Genomic DNA, 20,544 nt, shown 5'->3' on the forward strand with positions numbered 1-20,544 from the left:
TATTTTCACATGTAAATTCAAGAAAACTAGTTAGAAAATTTTAGTGTTAAAAGTAATATATATTCTTGTAGGATTAAAAGAAATAGACGGAGACCCTTATTTGAAAATGAGTAGCATATTTTTACACTTTTCTTAACTTTATTAAACTCTTGGTTTTGTATATATATTTGATATCTTGTAAATAGATTTTTTTTCACACTGGCAGCATTTTCAAAGACCTATTTCAATCTTGTTAAAAAAATAAAATTATAAACTCAGTTAAGATTCTTTAAAAGTGAAAAAAACGTTTTTCCTTCACCCTTTTAATTTAGGGTCTGATATTCCCTAAAATGAACTAAAAGTATATAAACTTACTAAGAGATAAAAAATTAAAATGTTGAGTTGGGAACCATGTGATCATATCACCTCCACCTTCTTGATCAATTGACCCCATCTTTGGATCATACAAAATTTCATAAAAATTGGTTAATCAGGCAGAAAATATCAAACAGAACAATAACAATTGATTAAAATAAGGAAAACATTAGGTATATATATCCTCCTTCCCTGAATGAAATTATTTAAGTACATAATCAGAGTGACATACTAATATAATGGAATCATCTAATTAGTACAAGATTGTGACTGAGACCACAAATGATAAAAAAAAGGAATTTTTTACACCAATATGTATGGAGATTTGAGGAAGAATGAACATCATTAGAAAGTACTTTACTTACCAAAAAAGTTATTAAATTAAGTGAAAAAATTTACTTACTGTTTGAGTAAAATTTTAAGGTACAGAACCACTGATAAGATTCAAATCTCCTCATCCCCTTGATCGATTGTTATGACCAACATTTGATAGAATAATGTTCTATACACAGATATCATTCATGCCAAATTTCATCCAAATCAGTCTAACTAGTCTGACAATATTCTAGCAAAAACAGGCTAACATATTCGCATAAAAACTTCAGTTGAATTTTTCAATGCTATAATTATGTTTTTTTGTTAGAAGAGGTAATGAAATGTTTAGCCACACAAAAACCACGACATGCAAAATCTGATCTGATTATAACATTTCACTTATAGTAAAGTGCATTATATATGTATATAACTGTAGATTCTTAGCCCTGCGGAGAATGACTGAGGGGGTCTGATGCTATTATAGATGTGTAGATAGAATAGCAACCTGGCTTGAGACCCATTTGGGTCCTTAGTTTGTCAAGATAAGTGTTTTGGTATCAAATCCCGGTTAACTTAGATATTCTCTAGGATGAGATGGATGTGTGGAGAACTCTGTGATGATGTGGAGAACTCTGTGATGAAGCTGCAGTGTGGGAGAGTGTAGGGCACCTCACTCACAAAAGCGGACCAGAGCAGAGAAAGATAGAGTATGTTTTCATTAGAGGCTTATTAAACCAACAATTTAATTATACTTATAAAAATAATTTTGATAGGCGAGTAATATAATTTTTTGTTGAAATTACAGTTAACTTTTACTGTCAAAAACGATTAAACGTTTCAGATATTCTTTGTCCTAAGAAAAGAGGACAACCAGATCTCATTGTTACATTTCTATCATCACTCATTAATGCTGATTGAAACATGGATATGCGTTAAATTTATAGCCGGTAAGTTTTATGGTAATAGAACACAGTCGATTAAAATTATTTTCTAACTGCTTGACCTTTTTCATAAACTAAAAATTGAATTATTATAAAACTGCAACAGGGTGACCAACTATTGTTTCTAAACAAATTTTGATGAAATCTGGAATATATCTTATTTAGTACGTAAGTTATTCAATACAACTGAAATTATTTGTTGGAAACACCTTTCACTTGAGTAATGTTCCTCATGAGTTCCACAGTATCTGCACCCAAATTTCATTATTTTACACTATATATGTGTCAGTAAATAGTGAGCAAGTCTTGAATTGTGACTTACTCAGATAAATCTTTCAAATTTATAAATATTACTTATAAACCAATCTAACATAGCCTTATCTAAAACTAATTAAATTTCACTTGCACAATTTTAAATAATTGTACACGGCATATTTAAAACCAATACCTTAAGCTTAACCTAATTTAATTTAGTTTTAAATAAATCTAATCTCATTCTTAATTTAATTTTATTGAAACCAAATTATTTAGTTGAAAAATAATATATATTACACTTATGCAATTCTTAATTACAAAATTTTTGATGAAGGTACTGTGTAACTTATGAGGTACCTAACTCAGATGAAAGGCATTTCTGATGAATAATTTTTTATAGTGAATAAAGTATATTACAAATTTCATCAAAATCGGAGATGAGTCCGTAACTGTATATAATTACCTAATATTATATAAACACATCTTAACACAATACTAATACAAATCAAATAGTCTTCAACTATCTACACCAATAATTGTTGCCAACAAGATACACTCATCTTGCTGCTACTCAACATCAGTGAAACTCAGAATTCAACATTCTACTGAAGTGATGGATAAAAGTTCTCTAAAAGTATCTTGATTTAATTGAGATATACAAATGTTATTAATTTTTAATATAATTTAACACTTCGTGTACAACAAAATACTTAAAATTTAAAAAAAAGATGTAATTCACAATTGTTCTAAAAATTTTTTAAATAAATTAAAATGATAATTCAATTTATAATTTGTTTTTTTAAAGGATTTATCTATTTGAACTAATAAAGTTTTTAATTTATTTCTATATTTTGAATTTCAGGAGGACACGGTACATTTTCAAATCTAATAAATAACATTGTACATGCAATAATGTACATGTATTAATTCAGAAATAAGTAATAAAATAAAATTTAAAGAAATATATAAAGTATTATTTTTACTTTTTAGTGCGACAATTTTTACTTTCCTGGTTATAAATAATAAATAAATCTTTTATTCAGATTTGAATATAGTAGTAAAATATACGGATGATGGCACTATAAGATAAATTTTAAATATAAAAAATATAGTTGCACTGAAAGTTCATATTATTTAAATATTTTTTTTTTGTCTCAGTCATTTGACTGGTTTGATGCAGCTCTCCAAGATTCCCTATCTAGTGCTAGTCGTTTCATTTCAGTATACCCTCTACATCCTACATCCCTAACAATTTGCTTTAAATATTCCAAACGTGGCCTGCCTACACAATTTTTTCCTTCTACCTGTCCTTCCAATATTAAAGCGACTATTCCAGGATGCCTTAGTATGTGGCCTATAAGTCTGTCTCTTCTGAAAAACTATATTTTTCCAAATGCTTCTTTCTTCATCTATTTGCCGCAATACCTCTTCATTTGTCACTTTATCCACTCATCTGATTTTTAACATTCTCCTATAGCACCGCATTTCAAAAGCTTCTAATCTTTTCTTCTCAGATACTCCGATCGTCCAAGTTTCACTTCCATATAAAGGGACACTCCAAACATACACTTTCAAAAATCTTTTCCTGACATTTAAATTAATTTTTGAGGTAAACAAATTATATTTCTTACTGAAGGCTCGTTTCGCTTGTGCTATTCAGCATTTTATATCGCTCCTGCTTCGTCCATCTTTAGTAATTCTACTTCCCAAATAACAAAATTCTTCTACCTCCATAATCTTTTCTACTCCTATTTTCACATTCAGTGGTCCATCTTTGTTACTTCTACTACATTTCATTACTTTTGTTTTGTTCTTGTTTATTTTCATTCTATAGTTCTTGCATAGGACTTCATCTATGCTGTTCATTGTTTCTTCTAAATCCTTTTTACTCTTGGCTAGAATTACTATATCATCAGCAAATCGGAGCATCTTTATCTTTTCACCTTGTACTGTTACTCCAAATCTAAATTGTTCTTTAACATCATTAACTGCTAGTTCCATGTAAAGATTAAAAGGTAACTGAGATAGGGAACATCCTTGTCGGACTCCCTTTCTTATTACGGGTTCTTTCTTATGTTCTTCAATTGTTACTGTTGCTGTTTGGTTCCTGTACATGTTAGCAATTGTTCTTCTATCTCTGTATTTGAACCGTAATTTTTTTAAAATGCTGAACATTTTATTCCAGTCTACATTATCGAATGCCTTTTCTAGGTCTATAAACGCCAAGTATGTTGGTTTGTTTTTCTTTAATCTTTCTTCTACTATTAATCTGAGGCCTAAAATTGCTTCCCTTGTCCCTATACTTTTCCCGAAACCAAATTGGTCTTCTCCTAACACTTCTTCCACTCTCTCAATTCTTCTGTATAAAATTCTAGTTAAGATTTTTGATGCATGACTAGTTAAACTAATTGTTCTGTATTCTTCACATTTATCTGCCCCTGATTTCTTTGGTATCATGACTATAACACTTTTTTTGAAGTCTGACGAAAATTCCCCTTTTTCATAAATATTACACTCCAGTTTGTATAATCTATCAATCGCTTCCTCACCTGCACTGCGCAGTAATTCTACAGGTATTCCGTCTATTCCAGGAGCCTTTCTGCCATTTAAATCTTTTAATGCTCTCCTAAATTCAGATCTCAGTATTGTTTCTCCCATTTCATCCTCCTCACTTCCTCTTCTTCCTCTATAACACCATTTTCTAATTCATTTCCTCTGTATAACTCTTCAATATATTCCACCCATCTATCGTATCGACTTTAACTTTCGTTTTATATATTGGTGTACCATCTTTGTTTAACACATTATTAGATTTTAATTTATGTACCCCAAAATTTTCCTTAACTTTCCTGTATGCTCCGTCTATTTTACCAATGTTCATTTCTCTTTCCACTTCTGAACACTTTTCTTTAATCCACTCTTCTTTTGCCAGTTTGCACTTCCTGTTTACAGCATTTCTTAATTGCCGATAGTTCCTTTTACTTTCTTCATCACTAGCATTCTTATATTTTCTACGTTCATCCATCAGCTGCAATATATCGTCTGAAACCCAAGGTTTTCTACCAGTTCTCTTTATTCCGCCTAAGTTTGCTTCTGCTGATTTAAGAATTTCCTTTTTAACATTCTCCCATTCTTCTTCTACATTTTTTACCTTATCTTTTTTACTCAGACCTCTTGCGATGTCCTCCTCAAAAATCTTCTTTACCTCCTCTTCCTCAAGCTTCTCTAAATTCCATCGATTCATCTGACACCTTTTCTTCAGGTTTTTAAACCCCAATCTACATTTCATTATCACCAAATTATGGTCGCTATCAATGTCTGCTCCAGGGTAAGTTTTGCAGTCAACAAGTTGATTTCTTAATCTTTGCTTAACCATGATATAATCTATCTGATACCTTGCAGTATCGCCTGGCTTTTTCCAAGTGTATATTCTTCTATTGTGATTTTTAAATTGGGTGTTGGCAATTACTAAATTATACTTCGTGCAAAGCTCTAAAAGTCGGTCCCCTCTTTCATTCCTTTTGCCCAGCCCGTATTCACCCACTATATTTCCTTCCTTGCCTTTTCCAATCTCCAACTACTATTAAATTTTCATCTCTATAGGATAGCAGATACTGAAGCATTAATTATATGATTTTCAGTGTATATGAATACATTCATAGTAAAATATTGCTCACTATGCATTAACTACAAAGGAAAATGTGTAATAAGTTAAATGCAAGTAAAATGTTAACGATACTTATATTAAATGTTAATATGTATTTGTAAATATTTAAATATACAGCATGTACGTTTTTGTACTATTTAGAAATCCAAAGCTCTAATTATTAAGACGATTAAACTATATCTATTTTACTTTGAATGTATTGTATAAACAAATTTAAAAACAGGTGGAGAATGGGTGATAAAAATCTTATTATTTTCAGTCTGTAAATAAATTAGTGTAAAACTTGACACAGTATTGCAAAATGTTATAATTAAAATTAGAAATTTTTTGTGCAACTTTTTAGGCATGAGACGTATTTCGGTTAATGTTTTCTTTATTATCTATGATTATTATAAAATATCTTAAACTGAGACTGATGCAAACAGTCTAGATTTATACATTTGTTAAAATTAAGTTTTTTGCATCCAAAAAACAGAAATATTTTTTACTATTTAATTTATTTTTTTCACTTCTTTTCAGTTATGTATTCAAGATCAATTGTACTTCAAAAAAATTTACCTATATATTTTTTTATTATTATTTTTATGTTCAAGCATCATTCTTCACTAAGTAGATTGACTTCCATAATTCTTTTGATTGTTTTTTTGGTTAAGTTCCTTTAGTGGTGCCATCTTAGGTATTTTGTCCAAATAATTAAATGAAAAATTTTTTTTTCATGGACGATTTGAGTATATATTTAAAGTTTTTAAATCATTCTTCCTTAGGATTGGATATTGTGCCGTAAATATGAGCCTAATCCCATTGAATTGAAGAAAAGTAGTTAGAAAACTGATTAAAAAGTGAAAACGTTTTATAAAAATTAAAGATAACACATTTTCTCATTCCTAAAAGTTTTAGTTTCTACTTTGTAATCTTTTTCCTTATTTTTTAAGACCGTTAAAAAAATACTACCCATTCTCACATCTCAGAGAGGTACGTGCATGGTAGTAGTTCTTTTTACATTATTTCTTGGCTGTCGTTTTCTTATTTTTATCACGATCGAAGTTTCTCACCACTTTCTTTTAAATACCTTTTATTCATTCTGAAATTGCTGAAAAACCAGACTAAAAAATAATATCTTTGAATTCTCTTTAGATTTTCCTTTTTTTTGAATTCATTGCCAGATTAATTATTTCTAAGTTGGTCGGGAGTATTTTTATTTGTTGCTATTTGTAACAAATTGAAAATTAATTGGTCACGGTGTATTTATGATTTCATTTTTATAAAACAGTATTTATGTTTTCATAATGTAAACACATTACTGTATTAATTAGTGCTGCTGTCTATTGTTACAAAAATAGATGTATGCTTCAAAATTTATAATTGTTAGGATTGAATAACATTAAAGATAATAGACTGTTTTGTCCAGACTGCATGGACCATCTTAATGACCATCTGCATCAACCGAGTGATTATTTACATATGCATTTAAATTTGTTTTATCTTATTATGACATCTTATCAGAATGTTTATAGCGATGAAATCTATGAGTATATAAAAATTATGAATATTATTTCAATCTGTAGTAGTTTTTGAGAAATAAATAAAGAAAAGTTAGAAAAATTCAAATTTTATTTACTACATATGTCAGAAAAGTACTTATTTAATGTAAACAAAAACCAAATTCTTTTTTGGTGATGTGAAAAAATTTGTAAAACAAAATTTGCCGTTAAAAAAATTAAAAAAACTGGAAATTACACAATTGTAAAATAAAAATAAATCAATAAAGATTACTTAGAATATAATATTTTAATTAATGACAGAAATACAATAAATTCTTTGAAAAATTATTATTTCTAAATTGGCAATAAAATAACAACAGCTGATCAACAATGCGCAATACTGTATTAGTTTAAATCATTCTGTAAGGTATATTAAGTATATCGGGTACTGTGAACTGGCTTTGTTAGCAAAAGTTTTCTATGAATTTTAGTTAGAATATGATTGGTTTGCCATTGAAGTAATGACATTCCTATTTAAAACAGAGGAGTACGCTGATATGGTATTCATTTTGGTTGTGTGTAATAGTAATGCTACAGGTGCTGCAGTAGAATATGAAATATGGTTTCCAGATCACAGGATTTCAGATCCCAAAACAGTTAGTGCAACTTTGAATCTTCAGGAAACAGGTTCACTATCTAGCAATTGTACCAGCTACAATGATCTGTCCAACACGATGCTGTTATTGATGAAATTATTAGCGATTCAGTTCAGCGCAATCCAGGTGTCATTACATGACGTCTTTCTAAATATTTATTTTCCATTCGAAGGTTTGGAAGACACTTAAACAATACAAGTTCTATTCTTATCATAAACAGCTAATTCAACATCTACACCCAGGAGACGGTTCGTCACTTCGCTTGGAGTTCTGCAACTGGTGGAATAAAAATCAACAACTCTACAATCACGTTTTGTTTACCGACGAGGCAAATTTCAAGATTATATCAACAACTTAGCAATGAACATACACGGGCAGAAATTCTCATGAAAGAGTGGAAGACAATTTTCAACAGCGATTTAGTGTCAATGAATGGTGTGCAGCCTTCTTCACAATTAGCTGTTTGTACTGTTCACATTACCTGGTCAATTAAATGCTGAGGTCTACTTGTACTTTCTTCAAGAAGAATTGCTGCAGCTGCTTGAAGATGTTCCTCTAGTCGCCGCTCTTCTGTTGTGCCATTTCCACTCTCTAAAATCATTTCCCTGAAAAATGGATCGATCATGGAGGTCCACATGCCCAGCCACCAATTATGGATGAAAAATATTATACATAAAACAAAAATTTATTCTCGTGAGGAATTAGTTGTCTACATTACGGATGCACATTTGGAAGAACTAAAAACAGCAACAAAAACAGTATAGAAGCAGGCCAAGAAATGTGTGAAAATGGTATGTATAATGCAGTTTGGTTTAGTTGACTGTTTCTAAATAAAATTTTAATTTTTCTAACTTTTCTTTGTTTCATCCAACATTTCTTAAACCATTTTGTTTAGAATTAAATTGTCAAAAAAATTTGTTTAAAAGTATTACCCGTTTAAAAAAGTTACTGTATGTCAAACATAAAAAAAACAGGAGTTTTTACTATAATTTATTGGTTTTCACCTCAGATTTCTCAAAATTAACTGCATATAAGGTACTAGGATCTATTTTATTTGATTTTCCATGTCAAAAACTATAAGAAATTACTGATTTGGCTCCTTAATTAACATCCTAAAACTTCAGTTCAATCTCATTTCACCATTATAGCTGAAATCCGAGCAAAATTTTTCACTAGCATAACTCGCAAACAAAGCATTTAGGACATATATTTATCAGAAGTATTTACACCATTTTCATGAGTAGAATAGGTTATGAAAGTCCCAGCAGAACATTGTAATACAACCTATAAATATATATTTATTTACATGCTGATTCCAAATTCCACGGCAATCTCCCTGAAGATGATTCTATAGTCAAAAAATAAGAAGAGAAGTTGATGTAAATGTAGGTCAGAAAACAGTTCGTTAGTGTGGCTCTAGAAACATTTAGCCCTGCTTTCGTTCCCTTTGTGATATTAAACCATACTAAAATTCTTGGGGTACAAATTTAGGTGTAAATTTGGTGCTTCCTTATGGTTTTTGATCTAAGAAATTGAATAAAAGTGATCCCAGACCTCTATCTCACTTAGATTTTAAGAAAAGAGCAATGAAACGTGAAAGTTTTTGTCAGAAAATACACTTTTATAGGGGTTTAATATAAAATAACTTTGTTAATTTACCAATAAACAAATAGAAATTTCAATTTATCTTTGTAGAGAATTTACTTCTGAGAAAATTGATGTAAATAACATCTATTAAAATTGAACACAAATTTGAGAATTTCTACTTTAATTTAGAAACAAAACATACAAACTGGATCGGAAAAGTGATATGATTTTAAACAGAACAGTTTTCATCAATGTTTGAAGAACATTATTTGAGTAAAAAGAGATCAAAAACTTCTCAATAACAGAAAAAATAGATAAAAAATAAATAAAAAAAAATAAAAATCACCTTTTTCTTTTTTTTTCAATAAATTATTAAATATCAGAATTGTTACTTGACAAAGCCACAAACATTCCTTCTAAGCAGTTTCTCAATGGCCGCCACTCTGTTCAGTGCATAGTTCAACTCAGCTAATCCATGCTAGTTGGGCACGCCTAACAGCATCATTATTCCTAATAATAGAACAAACTTATATTATACAATTTCTCAATTCTTCTTGTGTGCCAAATATATTACATATATTATCCTTTGTTAAGTTTCTTTTACTATTTCAGTTTTTATTCCTATTATTGTCTTATCATTGTAGTTTTGAACTTATTTTATTAATATTTTAATATCCAAGAAGGACTCTTTTCTTATTTTGACCTGGCCAATGATAACAAAATCATTTTCACCCCAAAAAAAAAAAAACAAGTGGAATAGACTAATGACTTCATCCAACCCCAAAGGAAAAAATCCACTGATGTGAGATTGGGAGATTGAAGTGGCCATTTTACTGGTCTGTTTCATCCATTGCATACCAAATGCATTATTTAAATGATTCATCACATCACTACAGTAATGAGCATGTGCACCATCATTGAAAAACCACACCCACACTCTATCTGTAACTGGAACATCCCAAGAGTTTCATCAGATTTATTTGCAAAAAATCCAAGTACTGGTCTCCATTGAGGCTTGACGGTAAGAAAAAAGGCCCTACAAGATCACCTAGAAGACCACACCACACATTAGCAAAAAAGTGCTTTGAAAATGACTGATGATGTTCACATCATCCTGATTCTCAAGAATTTGGTACTTTTCTAATTAACCACTGACATAATTTCATCCATTTAAATCTGGTGGCAGTAATTCTTGTTCACATGTTTATTAAATGGGTATAATTGTTACTTCTGTAACGTTTGCCACATACTTGATTGCAAAACATGAAAGTGATGTGAAAAAAAAAATATTGTCATACATTAAATTAACAAAACAAAAAAATATTGAGATTTTAATATAAATAAAATAATTAAAACTACAATATAATAAAAATAATTGATTTATAAATACAGAAAGAAAAATGAAATTAATATAACATAGGAAACAGAATCCACCATTGGTATTCATGACTGTATTTTAACACATTTTTCATTTTATTAATAATTCCTACAGCTTTATCTCCAATTAACCTGGAAAAAAGAAATCACCTATAAAAAAACTGAACAACATCAAGGAAAAAATATAGATTTGGTACTAGTTTTATATATTGATAATAGAGTAGGTGTACATCATATGAATAAAATTCCTGATCCATCACACAGTGACAAAAGTGCACAAAATCTAAATACACTAAAACACTGTCAATAAGATTTTTTAATTCCCTGCTAGTGTATAAAAATGTACATGACTGATGCAGTTTTTATCTTCTATTTCTCTAGGAAAGGTACTTAAGGAAAATTAAGTGTAACATACAGCAAAGCACAGTACCTAAAGAGAAGAACATAATGATGCTAGTGGTCTACAGCATTGACCACCAGTATGAATAAAAAATTCCAAAACTTTTAAGTAATTTTAAAACTTTATTTAAGACGTTAAATAAAGGTGTAGTACGAATTAAAGAAACATTGTTAGCGCAGGAACTTGCAAGTCTTTCAGAAGCAGATAGTGTTACTGTACAATCTCAATAACAAACGCATAGTATTTCAAATAATGTAAGGTTAAAAAATATCAAAAACAGCTGTATTTTCTGTGGAACTATTTCTCTCGGTTTCTTTTCTTTAATATCTATAAGATAAGTATTTTCTTCAGAAAACATTTTCTTGGAAAACATAAGCATTATGTTGAACTTTCAATTAGCGATTGAAATCTTAGAAATTTAAAAAACAATAGTAGGGTAGATAATTAAAAATGGGAAATGAAAATCATAAAATTGGGTAGTTTAGAAATAAAGAAGGTAACAAGGAAAATAGAATCTTTGATTACTAATTAGATTATAGAATATTAACATAGATGTAAATAACTTCTCCAAATAAATAGATGTATGAAGAAATTGATGATATAGTCAATATATAAAATGCGATAAAAATCGAATAACAATGGAGGAGCGGCTGGAATGCCATAATAGTAAGGTGAGGCAAACAAATCAACGATCACTGACTAGACCAAAGACTGAAAGAGAAACTAAGTTTGCAGAAATTTGTATGTAAATGAGTAATTGTAAAAACTCAAAAAAAATATAAAAAAAATAAATAAGTAAAAATATGTTAAATTATAGTAGGTGAGATATAGGTGAGGTATATTAGATAAAATTAAAATGGGTGAGATCAAGAGATGTTTAGAGACATCAGATGAATTGCATAAGGTTATGCAGAGATTCCAAAATTATTGTTATTATGGACCAACAAGAGACATTGTGCTGACTACAAATTAGTAAAGATGGATACATGATGAATTGAAAAAAAATGAAGAGATAGAAAAAAAAATTATTACATGAATTAAAACCTGACCAAACCATATTAACAGTTGATGGAAACTCCAGAAATCAAAATCACATCTATAAATAATGAATTATTAATAGAAAATAGTTTAAAAAAAAAACTGTAATAAAATGTGATGATATGATAGATCTAAAAAGAAGCGCAAGAGTTGGGGAGAGAAAAGAATACAGATATGTGGTTGTAGGACTACATAGTATCAGTTCACAGAGGGAAAAAATTATGTAATCTGGTGCTAGAAAAAGAAAAGCAAACTGAAACCGATTTCAGAAGAGAATACAGAAAATAATTCAGATAAATATCTGATTTCAAAGAATAAGAAACTGGTGATGAACCATCACAATTACTACGCATAGAATAGGTTATATATATTAATATGCAAAATTTGTAAGAATTTTAATAAGTAATAACCTAGATTTTGGCAAAATCAGAAACCTGTAGCTTAGGTAATAAGTTAGCAGCGACATCAAAGTTTAAGTCAAAATTATGAAATTCTAAAGCTGTCCAAATGAAGCTAACAGCTTTCTAGATGGTAAACGGTGAGCTTTTTATAGCTACAGAGATGATTCAGAACTTGAAAAATATTTCCAGGGGTTCTAATGGTGTTTGATCATTTACTAGCAATGCTATCTCCTTCTTCATCTATAAGTGCTTGTTATAGGTCTACAAAGCAAGAGTTATATTAGTATTTTATTTTGGAAGTGTATTTTCCCATTTTCAGCATAAACTACGTCTATTCTAAATTGCAGAATAGCACAAGTATAAAAAACCTTTATCATGCAGTATTATGTATTCAAATTACTTCGCCAATGGCTCAAATTACTTCTAAAGCCAAGAAGGCTGGCTGAAACTGAAAGAGAGTTCCTTGTTTGGCAGAATCAAGTGATAAATTCAGACATGAAAGTTTGAATAAAGTAACTAAATTTCAAAAAGTACAAAAAATTAATAAATAATTAATAATAATAATAATTAATAAATTACAAAAAGTAAGATTGCATAAATTATAATCAAAAACAACTTCAAACTTCTTGGTGAATCTGTTATATAAAAAAGTAAAAAAAAAAACTATAGTACTTACAATTTAACATAATTTTTTTCCGTCATATGTTATACAAAAATAATAATGCTTGATGATTGTGACCAAGTAATCACAAATGGCTGACTCATATTTACTGATAAATTAAGGATGTGTAAATACTGAAACAAAGTAATTATGTATGTAACTTATCTTATTTTAAATTCCTTTTTTACATAGTAAAAGTTGTTTATTTTATATTTAATAAAGAATACATATGATAGAAGTAACACTACGTAGTATTATTTACTTGAGGTAATGTTTACTATGCGACCAATCTCTGTAGTAAACATAGTAAAAGTGTCATTGTTAGACTCAATATCATCTACTTGTGTTTTGGTGAGCTTGATAGGCTAAAGAAGATACCACTCCACTTCTCACATGCCAAGAAATTGGAACTGTTATGGATATGCCATTTTCTAGAATAACTTGTATCAGGTCCTAAAACCATTTGGTTGTAACCGATCAGCAAAACATAGATGTATTCAACATTTAATATATATAACTTCTAGGTAAATATTCAATTTTATCAGTTGGTGTCAGAATTTTTTTTGTAATTGATTATACTCTTATCTATTTAGAGAATTACATCATTCATTATTCCTCATTATTATTCTTATCATAATCATCATACAAATTGACTAAATTACGGTATTAATGTTTGTACCCCATTATGAATCAGAATTTTATGACAATTTCACATTTTAGTCTTGCTAATTTCTTGACCTGTTTCAGTAAAATTAGATTATTTGTACTGTTAATGAAAGTAAATTTTTTCTCCCCCTCTCCATAATGAGGTACATTGATGATGAAGGGCATTTGTATAATTATATAAAATAATTCAGTGCAATTGAATTATTATAACAGTATTGAATTATACCATTCTTAAAATTGTTGTAAATGTTATAATTGTTACTCATTTACGTATATGCTGTATAATTTTTCTAACTGTTCTGAATCATTGTTATATAAAGTTTAATTTTTCTTTCTTTCTTACAGTATAAAAATCAATTAAATTATTATTTAATTGATAATATTATGTAATTTATATTAAAACTATCAGTTTTTATTTAGTAATAATATTTTTATTACTAAATAAACATCAATTCTTGCATAATTTGATTTGTTATTTAGCATAGTGTAACACAATTTTATTTAAGAAATGTTTTTAATTAAATAAAAAATAATAATTTTTATTATGTGTATCGGATTAATTGCATAACGATCACTGAAATTGTACTATTACTGTGAATTTTTCTTACATAATAATTTTAAGTATTTACTATGGTTTCATAAAACATGTTTATTATGTGTAATAATTGATGTTTCAATATTGCCATATTGTTATTTTAATTTATTTTTCATACGTTCTTATATCTGACTGGGATTTTTATGACTGATTTACTCTATGTTCTTTTATTAAAAAAATTTTTATTTGTGGTATTTTCAGTCATTATATCAGCCATCTTGATCATTATCATGGGTACCTCTAATTATTTATTAAACAACCATTAGAAAATCTTAAACCATCTAATAATTTGTCATTTACATTGTTTTTAAGAAAAATCGTATTATAAACGAAAACATGTTTTGTTTTTTTATTATTATTATATGTTATTTAATAAATTAATAGAATTTTTTTATAAAATGCATCTTTTATATTTGATAGTTGTACCCCTTAGTTATGGCACTTGTGGTTAGTGCTTCAAAATTAACAATGTATTTTTAAGGAAATCTTTTTGTTGTGATTTATACTGTTAGTCCCATAAAGAATTTCCTTTTGCCCTTTTAAAATGACTTGATTCGATTTTTGTAATATTGTTGTGAATTTTCACAGCTCTTTGCAACTCAATATATATTTATTGATATTTTTTATATCCTTAAATAATGTTTATTTAAATTCTTCAAAACACTTCACACACATTGAATTTATATTCACTTGAATACATATTTTGCACAATGTTTTGTAATAAATTACTGTTATGTCTTGGGGGCACACTATATAACACATTTTTAAAAGTACAGTTTATATATGAGCAGTATGAGGAGGCTACATATAGTAAAAGTTTAAAGTATAGTTTGTATAGCAGTATTACAAACGTGTTAATGTTTAAATGTGTTCTTAAAATACAAATATAATTAAATCATTTGCCAAACTTTTTTTATCCTTTATCAGTCATTATCTAAAACATATATGTAATAGATAGTCAACACTATTTATTTATTAAGTTTGAAATTGATAATTTAAAAAACCTTAATACCACTACGGAAAACTATTATGACAAATTTTATATATATTTTTTAAATGGCATCAACCGGTTACTAATAAATATTCCAGGTGCTGACTAACAACATCCAGTGAAACCACAGGCACATTTTCAGGGATCTATGGGAACCAGTTTTATTAAATGTGGAATAGGGAATTGAAATTTTATCCTTATAATATTAAGTTTCCAGGATATCTGGAAAAGTAGATTTATATTTAACCCTGATATGAGATGCATTTTTAATACTGAAGGATTCCAAATGAAGTAGAACCATCACATTGTAAGATGTAATAGTATAGTTTACTACACTATTTAGTGTAGTTTACACAATGACATAGTTTTATTATATGATAATGTTATAAAATGATATAACTAGTTTTTTATTTATTTATATAGTTGAATGTTTAGTGAAATTATTTTGTTGGTTATGAAGTTGTATGATCATTAAAAGAAAATAAAATATTTTTAGAAGAAATATAAATGCAGTTTGAAGAGTTCCAGATTTTATTTTTGATATTCAGTTGTTCATACTGGATTTAGCGTACCCATATCTGGATGAGAAATTTGCACTATATCTGAGTGTTTTTACATATGAGTTTTTGATAGCATACATACATCCTTGATTATTTTTAATAAGTTATTTTATTATTATTATTACTAATTTTAAATATAATAAAAAAATATATATACAAAATTATTTTTTAGTATTAAGTTGTTAATATTACATTTATATTTTTTATCATCTGTAGATATGCTTCGGTGCACATGCACATGCACATGTTTGCACGCTACATACACACTCAAGGTTTGTTATATTATATTTGCTTTTGTGGTTGTATTTTTTACCTTTATTATTATTATTATTATTTTAAATTTAAAAAAAAATTACTCTTTTCGTTTCATCAGTTATTATATAATAATAATTTAAAAAAAAAATAATATTAGTGTTTAATTTTTCTTTTTAACAAAAATTCAACTCAACATTTGTGATTTTAAAGTTATTACGTTCAAAAGTCCTCTTTATTTCTTAAGTCAATTTAATAGTTTAATGTATTGATTATAATTGTCAGCTGAGATGTTACTGAGCCATGTTAATTACAATGCTTTGAATTTATTTTATTCCACACCTTTAACTACTGTTACTGTTTACTGTTTATCCCAACAAAATGCAGTCACCCATCCAGCAGGAAACTGAACTCTTGCATTATTTAACTTGAAAAAACTATAAAGGAACTGCTTTTAATTTAATTCCTACTGTTAGTACTGTATATTAATGTTACATTCCAGGTTGTTAACTTTGATATTCTAGGTATGTTAGTGCAACTGTTGACTGTAAGGGAAAATAATCTATTATTTCTTCTAGAAGATTATTTATTAGATGCAATTTAAATTTAAGAACTATGTTTACTCTTTAAGTTTCTCTCCAAATTGAATATTTATTTGAAATTTTGAAGGTTTATTGCAACTGATTCAGATTCGGGAAGAAAAATTTGTAACGGATTACAGTTTAATAATTCTTTTCTTTTAAAGTAATCCATAAATTAAAAATTAAGTGGAAAAAATTTGTTATGTATGAAACTGTTATTTCCATTCCCTGATCAAATCTATGTAGGTAAAAATCTACTGTAAACTGTATCGCAATTAAAAAATATAATCAGTTGATTTTGGAGTGATTTATTTTTTGGCAAAATATTTATAGAAGCTAATAATTATTTTAGAAAAGTTGTACTCTGAAATGAATAAGCTAGGAATCCAATTATTCCTTAGGTTACTTTTATTGTTATATAAACCAAATTTGTTAACTATTTACTTTTTTTCTATTAAATTAGCATCCAGTAAATTATTTTCAGAAATGTAATATTTTGAATCTTGGTAAAATAGAATAATTTCATCTCCATTTAGAACAAAAATATAGAATTCATCTCTATCTAATCCATTTTTAGTAAATGGATTACTAAAAACCTCTTTAGTAAATTAATAAAAATCTGTTCACCTAGTCTATCATATCTTAAAATACTATCAGGTTTGCAACTCAAATGTGACATTTCTTGGTGTGGAAATTAAAAAATTCTACTAAAATAATAATACTGGAATAATATAAACTAATATTGGGATAATAATATAAACTCCATCGATTCATCCACCTGATTGAAAAATATTATCGGTTAAGGTTTATATTTAACATTACTGTATTTTTATAGACCAATACTTGAATATATTCGAAACCCCCATTGTCCTGTAATGTCTAAAATACGTTCTCGATTTGTACAATTTGATTTTATGTAGGGTAAAACCTTTAGTTTATGAAAGTCTAAGAAACCGATTTCTTGAATGATCATTTCTGTGTATTCCAAGAAAGATTTTCAATATTCTTTTCTATCTGGCTCGATTAAATATGAAATTATACTAAAATCAAAGTGTGTTTTTTTAGATTTAATTACATTCATATATTTGAAGCTTAGGTAATATGGAAAGTTAAAATATTTGTAATCGTGAAAAATGCTGCGTATGTACAGGCTTGATTTTTAACTTTGATCTGGATGAAATTTGGAAATTATATCACTTTTTATCCTCCTTTATTGGTAGTCCCTGTATATATATGATTGTATTCTTTCCCTAAATTTTAGTCCAGTAATATGTACGTATTATATTTTATAAATTAATTCTTGGCTTAAAACTGCTTATATCCTGTACAAGGTCATCTATTAATTAAAATTAATTATTTTCATTGTTAAAACTATTTAATACACTGAATGAATTTACTTTAAAAAAAATAGTTTAAATACTTAACAGATAATTTACCCTTTAAAGTCTTTGTAATCAAATTTTAATTAAAATATAAGTAACATAATAATTATAATGCCGTAATACCACACAGCCTCAGACATTTAGTTATTATTTACTAGAGTTGTTTTAATTTTATTTTTGTGCAATAATAATTTCGTTTTTTTTATAATATGTCTTACTGATCTACAATGCAACAATGTTTTTCTGTTTTAATTTAATATAGTAAATGGAGTTTATTACTTTTGTTAATTATATTATGCAGTTAAAATCCTATAATACATCAGTCGATAAACTGTATGCTTATGAACATGAATAATATATTAATATCAATAATAGACCTATATTAATCAAAATCCTTGTAACATTAGCTTTTATTTTTATTTTAAATAATTGTAAAAATTAAAAATAACACTTACAATTTTTCTATTATGAAAAGTACCTTGACATATTCTTGTTTTTAAAGGAACATTTATTTATGATGTTTTATCAGTTACAAAAAAATTCTTGTACATTTGTATCAGAATAAAAAACAGATTGTTGCATTAAACATTAATACAAATGATTTTTTTTTTTATTATTACCTTACCTCGAGTCATCCCTCTCAAAACAGAAGTCAGAAAATGCTGATTGGGGTTGTTTTTAATTAAATTGATAAACAAAAATAACAGGAAATTAAATTGGTATATTATAATTAATTGTAGCATATCATTTGCTGCTACCGACCAGGTTGGTCTAGTGTGAATTCTTGTCATTGCAAATCAGTTAATTTCAAAGTCAAGAGTTCTAATGTTCAAATCCTAGTAAAGGTTTATGTACTTTTATACAGATTTGAATACTAGACCGTGGGATACCGGTGTTCTTTGGTAGTAAGGTTTTAATTAACCACATATCTCAGGAATGGTCAATCTGAGACAATACAAGACCACACTTCATTTACATTCATAAATATCATCCTCTGAAGTAATTAATACCTTATTGTGGTTTTGGAGGCTAAACAGAAAAAGAAGCATACCATTTGCAGAAGAGTATACAAAATACATTTTTTATTTACTTTTTTCTTGTTTTACACAGAAAAGAAGTTGATCACGAAATCCTATTTCAGCTTTTACTTTTATTTAAAAAAACCCTCTATATATAGACAAGTTGCCACTTTGGTTAATTTATCACAAAAAGAAATTTATATATTTTTTGTAGTAAGTAAAAAAAGTTTAAAAAATTAAACATTCAAAGGATGAGAAGTAATAAATACTGTTAATATGTAAATTTTTCTTGTGTATAAGAATAAAAGATCTTTCACTTATAAATTTATTTATATTGTAATATGATAGAAGAATATGAAGTGCTGCTGTTGCAGTTTGTTCTTTTTAAATATATATTGCACTTTATTGTTTGTATATTAGTATCCACATCCGAAACAGAAACTGTATGTTGATTTAGTTTTGTAAATATTAAAAATAATTATAGTAAATTTATTATAATAATTTAGTTTTAATAAAGTTATTTTAAAAATACCTGTATTTTTTATATTGTATTGTTACATTTTATTACTTTTATTAATATTATTCATTACCAGTAATCCTTATAACACCACAAATACCGATTGCTTGTAATTTCTTTTTATTAATTAATTACATTTATATTTATCAATTTGGTTTATCTAACTTATAAAATAATAATCAAGGATTTCTTATTTAATTTACTGCTGATTAATTATAAGATAAATAGATTTATTTTTAAATATGCCTCTTATGATTAAAGATTAGCAAATAATGTTTGTCATATCTGTGATTAATGATCATTTTATTTGTTTGAAATTTTTATCTTTGAATGCATTTCTTATTCATCATATCAAAGCTATTTATTATTTATTTAATTTTGTGATTCTGCACTGGGAATCTTAATTTAAACCTTTTTTTTATTGTTGCTGAAGTCTATAAGAAATGTTTGTTACTTACTTTGTTTTTTTTACGTTGGTGTGATCCATATTCTTTTTTTATTTTTTAAATACTATGTTGATTTAATGAAATTACCATTTCTTATTATTTTTTTTTTTTTAGTACAATAAAAATAATTATAATGGCTTTTGAATGTTATAAAACAGAAATTAAATCTGTATTTTTAAAAGACACATGAAAATACAGATATAAATTTCATACTAAAAGATTTACCGATAAATTATTCTAAAGGTAACGTAGAATGAATGAAATATGATGATATCATGTCATTTTATGTACTGTTGTTTGTAACAGTTACAGCTGGGCATCTTATATTATTTTAGTCACACAAGTTGAATCACATTTTTTTTTGCTATAGTTATTTATTTACAGTTTCCCTAATGAAACAAT

General features: G+C 27.4%; 1 long non-coding RNA gene across 1 annotated transcript; it reads right to left on the minus strand.

Annotated features, from left to right (window-relative positions):
* Positions 1-10,573: 10,573 nt before the first annotated feature.
* Positions 10,574-19,808, minus strand: LOC142325839 (uncharacterized). Its single transcript, XR_012756601.1, has 3 exons — positions 19,712-19,808; positions 13,149-13,267; positions 10,574-10,765 (listed from the first exon to the last, which is right to left on the minus strand). It is a non-coding gene; the product is annotated as an uncharacterized LOC142325839 (long non-coding RNA).
* Positions 19,809-20,544: the final 736 nt, after the last annotated feature.

The sequence above is a fragment of the Lycorma delicatula genome, chromosome 5 (genome assembly GCF_047948215.1).
Source record: "Lycorma delicatula isolate Av1 chromosome 5, ASM4794821v1, whole genome shotgun sequence".
NCBI classification, from domain to species: Eukaryota; Metazoa; Arthropoda; class Insecta; order Hemiptera; family Fulgoridae; genus Lycorma; species Lycorma delicatula.